Source organism: Otolemur garnettii, unplaced genomic scaffold, assembly GCF_000181295.1.
Source record: "Otolemur garnettii isolate 467f Iridium unplaced genomic scaffold, OtoGar3 scaffold00022, whole genome shotgun sequence".
Taxonomy (NCBI): Eukaryota; Metazoa; Chordata; class Mammalia; order Primates; family Galagidae; genus Otolemur; species Otolemur garnettii.
The window spans coordinates 15,449,101-15,454,632 of record NW_003852417.1 but is presented as its reverse complement, the minus strand read 5'-3'; the positions used below and the strand labels follow the sequence as shown (position 1 = coordinate 15,454,632).

At 40.0% G+C, this 5,532-nt stretch overlaps 1 pseudogene; it reads left to right on the top strand.

The window, feature by feature from the left end:
• Window positions 1-1,363: 1,363 nt before the first annotated feature.
• On the top strand, window positions 1,364-2,330 carry LOC100941344 (annotated as a pseudogene).
• Window positions 2,331-5,532: the final 3,202 nt, after the last annotated feature.

Here is a 5,532-nt window from a genome sequence, read left to right as displayed (position 1 = left end):
AGTTTGAAGGGCACTCCCCAGTTTGGGCAGCGATTTCATAGCTCTAAGTTTTAGATATTCATCTTGTTTTCATAAGGGAAGTCAAGATAGGACAAGTTTCAAGCGTATCCTTTAAACAATCAGAATGTGGCCTCATATTTGCTGTGGTTTACCCTCCTATATTATTCTACCCCTGGCACCAGGGCAAGGGCAGCTACTCCATCTCTCTCTCCCTAGGGCTGGGATAGGGGAGAGTTGTATTTCTTAAATTTCCTTGGCTCCAGACATTATCTTGCTTAGGAAGAAAATGGCAATACTAGAAATAAAAATGTTTGTCTGGCCAAACTGGGCCAAGCAGTACAAAATGATCTGATCCACCGTTTATTTTAAACTAAAACACTGTTGCTATCTAAACCCAGAGAGTATGGCCTGTGCTTTTCTACTTAAAAGGGGAAAAGAAAATCACAACTCCGCATGGAAAATTTCCCCCACACAAGGCAGAGACCTTCTTCATCTCAACCACGGTTAGACAATCATAAACAGAACTTTACTCTAATTCCCAGGATTGTTAAGAGGATTTAATGATATAATAAAAGTCTCCTATAAAGTACAAAATGCTACAGTGATGTTAGTTAAGTTATTACAAGAAGGGTCCTGGTATCATTCCAGGTGTGTGCTGTAGACAGCAACAAGGAAATAAGCAGACAGCTGGGCAGATCTGCCAGACAGGAAGCATTTCTGACTCTTAAACACAGACTGGATTCCCTTTTGCTGAGCTACACCTGCCAGACTGGAAGCTCCTGGTGCCTTAGTCATGATCGAGCATGTCCTATCCAAGGCCTCCAGGGCCTCGCCTCAGTCTGTCCTTTGGCTCCACCCTGCAGTACTGGCTCAAGGCCAAGTCTGGGCTAACTTCCCCCTTCAGTTTGCTGGTACTGCCTTTCTGGTACCATTATGCCTCAAACTGGAGTCTCAAGTTATACATAACACAAGTGACCCAATAATGAGAATACTCCTTCCTTCTATGTAAAGGTTGGGAATTTCCTTTTCCTTTAAGTCACTCCCGTTGCCACTTCTCTGCTTCTCTTCTGCTCCAGGCAAACCAGAATAGGGTCTGTGAAGTCAAAAAGCTAAAAAAAAAAAAAAGCCAGGACCAAATCTGTCCCATTACCATTCCTGTGAACTGAGTCTCCACCTATGCTAATTCCTTGCTAACTCTTTGTTTCTAGTAGCTGGATCATGGTACGTTCTTAATAACTATTTACTGAATTAAAAAAAAAAACCCAATTAATGGCTCTCTCTTTCCTACTACCTTCTCCAGCTGTGATCTCTACCAGTGTTTTGTAAGTTTGTCCCTCATTCTCCTAAGGCGGCCCTGGTCCCAATGGCAGTGGCCCACCCTCCTTCTGCTATGCTGCAGGTGGCAGGGGCCGGAGGGCCCACCGCCCGCTGAGACGTCTACTGGCTGCGTTCCTTTCTGGCCAGAGGTATTGCTGGATGCTGTGCCAAAACAATTGCCCCATTGGATTGAGTAAAGGTTTTATTACAAGCCCACAATTACCATTATAAGCATTTAGGAGTATTTTCTGCATTGCGTGCTGTTCCCCCAAAGGAAGGATTCCTTGGATTGTATAAAGGAAATGGTGCGATGATGATTCGAATCTTTCTCGATGGTGCAATCCAGTTTATGGCATTTGAACATTATAAAACGTTAATTACTACAAAGCTGGGAGTTTCGGGTCATGTGCACAGATTAATGGCTGGATCCGTGGCAGGTATGACAGCAGTTATCTGTACTTACCCTCTTAACATGATTAGAGTTCGCCTCACATTCCAGGTGAAAGGGGAACACACCTATACAGGAATTATTCATGCATTCAAAACAATTTATGCAAAGGAAGGTGGTTTCCTTTGATTTTACAGAGGCCTGATGCCTACTATATTAGGAAGGGCTCCATATGCAGGCGTTTCGTTTTTTACTTTTGGTACCTTAAAGAGTGTTGGGCTTTCCCATGCTCCTACCCTTCCTGGCAGACCTTCATCAGACAATCCTAAGGTTTTAGTTTGAAAACTCACACAAACTTACTTTGTGGTGGTGTTGCTGGAGCAGTAGCACAGACGATATCCTATCCATTTGATGTAACTCGTTGGCGAATGCAATTAGGAACTTCTCTGTCAGAATTTGAAAAGTGCCTTACCATGAGGAATACTATGAAGTATGTCTATGGACAGCATGGAATTCGAAAGGATTATATTGTGGTTTATCTCTTAATTACATTCGTCGCATCCCCTCTCAAGCAGTGGCTTTTACAAGATATGAACTTATGAAGCAATTTTTTCACCTCAACTAAAAAAGCAAAATCATGATTTGTCTTCCTTAATAAACTCTAAGAGGGAGAAATAAAATGTGGGGCAAACATTACTTGAAGCAGGATATTTACCCTGTCACAGGAACCACTGGTATTTTAGTACCTGATTTTTTTTCTTTGTTACTTACTAATCAAAGTGCTCACCATTCTTTATGATGCCAAACATTATACCTTCGAAAGCTGAAAAAATATTCCTAAGCTGATGCTTGCTAAACAATTGGGTTAGTTGAAACCATTTTTGAGTTTTATTTGGAAGAACTAACTTCGAAACGGTGTTTATGGGTTCCCATTGGCTTTATCATGCTCTTCCTAGCTTTTAATTGTAATCATGATTTTTAAAAGACTCTTAACATTGTTTATTATTATTAAAATAAGCACACTTGGTTATATTGCAGAATGATGAGAACTGAACTTTTAAGTTCTATAAAACAGCCAGGATTGAAGTATATAAAAAAAAATACCCAATTAATGAATTGACAAATACATGTTGTATGAAGCCCTGGTCTTTTTCCTGGGCCCTGGGCCCCCTACACTAGTGTGTTTTGATCTGTTATGATCAAATATCAACGCAGCCCCAGTCAAGTTTCTCAGGTTGACTTTGACCCTAGATCTTTCTGCACAAAAGGCCACAATCAGCACATTTATTCTTTCTTCAAGTTTCACTTTTCTGAGTTTCTCTTTCTCAGAAGAGATAGAATCAATGTGATAGTATATTTCTGTGCATGTGCCTGCATGTGGCTATTTAGAAATAGTATGGTGAGATTGTGAAGTTGTGTTTTGTTCCACATCATACTAGAAGAGATACCTTGGCTAGAAAGCTCAGTGGTTAACAGTAGAGGCAGATGAACTCCTACCAAAGATGTGAGGTAAAAGGAGTACAGCTTTAAAATAGGCATATTCCAGACTAGTTGTGGTGGTGTACGCCTGTAATCCTAGCGCTATGGTTGACTCAAGCAGGAGGATCACGTGAGGCTAGGAGTTTGAGACCAGCCTGGGCAACAGCAAGACCCCATCTCTCCAAAAATCAGAAAGATTAGCTGGGCATGATATCATGCAACTATAGTCTCAGCTACTCAGGAGGCTGAGGCAAGAGGATCACTTGACCTGTTTGAGATTGCAGTGAGCTTGGTAGGAATTGGGTAAAGGATGGAACCTTTGAAAACTAACATAAGAGAAGATAAAATATAGGAACTATACAAGGACTATCCATAAAGTATCCAGCCATGTACTGTGAAAAATAGTGTTAACAATAGCTGGATACTTTGCAGAAAGTCCTTATATTTTTTGAGGAGGAGGATAATCAATGCATGGAAGAAAAACATTGAGACTAAATGCTCTCATCATAGAAACTAGGTTACCACGGAGAGACCTAAGAATCTATCCTGGATTATGCCAGAACTATGGATGGAGAACACCACAGCACTCTAACCTGGGCAAAAGAGTGAGACACTGTATCAAAGAATAAAAAAAAAAAAACAACTGCATATTCCTACCACTTACTACTCCTATTTTCAGATATCCTATGAATTAGGGAGAACAGAGCCAGGTTTTCTGGTATTCCACAGTAGGACACTACTACACTGTTGGAACACAACAGTTAAATATACATGTAGTTGAAATATCAGGAGATAAGAAAGGGAATGGGGCAAAAAAAAGTAATTGAAGAAATAATGGCTACGAATTTTAATTTGATGAAAGGCAGAAATTTGCCGATATAAGATTTTAAATGTATAGCAGAATAAACATGAAAAGTTCATTTTTTTTTTTCTTGAGACAGAGCCTCAAGCTGTCACCCTGGGTAGAGTGCTGTTGGAGTGCTTCTAATTCCTGGGCTCAAGTGATTCTCCTGCCTCCACCTCCCAGGTAGCTGGGACTACAGGTGCCCGTCACAACACCCAGCTATTTTTTGGTTGCAGCCAGTGTTGTTGTTTGGCGGGCCCGGGCTGGATTCGAACCACCAGCTCAGGTGTATGCAGCTGGTGCCTTAGCCACTTGAACCATAGGCACTAAGCCATGTTTTTAATTTTAATTTTAATTTATTTGTAATTTCATTAGAGAAATAATCTTTCTATAGCCTAGGCTGGAGTGCAGTGGCACAATCAACACTTATTGTAGCCTCAAATTCCTGGGCTCAAGTGATCCTCTTGCCATAGTTTCCTGAGTAACTGAATCTATAGGTATGAGCTACCACACCTGGCTACCAAAAAGTCCATGATGATACACATCACAGTCAAATTATTGAAAGCCAAAGACATAGAGCTGATTTTGAAAGCAGTAAAAGACATATGACATATTACATATCAAGGAACAATGACCTGATTAACTGCTGACTTCTCTATAGAAACTATGAGGCCAGAAGAGAATGGAACACATCTTTTAAAAAAGCTAAAACTGTCAATCCAGAATTCTCTATCAAATGGAAACCACTCAAATATGAAGGCAAAATAACATTTTCAGGTAAAATAAAACTAAGAGAATCTGTAGTCAACAGATCTGAACTACAAGAAACACTAAAGGAGGTTCTTTAAGCAAAAGGGAACTTTCATCAGATGGAAACACTGATCCTCAAGAAAGCGTGAAGAGCACCAGAAATGTTAAATAGCTGGATAAATCAAGGCTGTTTTTGTTGTCTGTATCCCCTGTAATTTCTTTAAAAATTATTTGTTTAAAACTAAAGCTATAGCATTGTCTCAGGGGATCTATGCTAGTTAAAGTAGCACATAAAATATGAGGTCCAAGTTCTCACAGCCTTCCTACTCTATATGGTAATGTATTATGAGATGCTTAGAGCCTGGAACTGCTTTTTCTATTTATTCTATCCTCTACCCACTACTTTCAGGGTAGACTTCATAGGAATTGGGCAAAGGATGGAACCTTTGAAAACTAACATAAGGGACGATAGAATGGAGGAACTATACAAGGGCTATCCATAAAGTATCCAGCCACGTAATATGAAAAATAATGTTAACAATAGCTGGATAATTTGAAGACAGTCCTTATATTTTTGAGAAGGAGGGTCATCAATGCATGAAAGGAAAACATTGAGACTAAATGCTCTCATCGTAGAAACTAGGTTACTAGGGAGAGACCTAAGAATCTATCCTGGATTATGCCAGGACTATGGATGGAGAAATGTAACATATCTAGTCCCTTACCTGACTTCCTAACTGTCTCACTCTATACT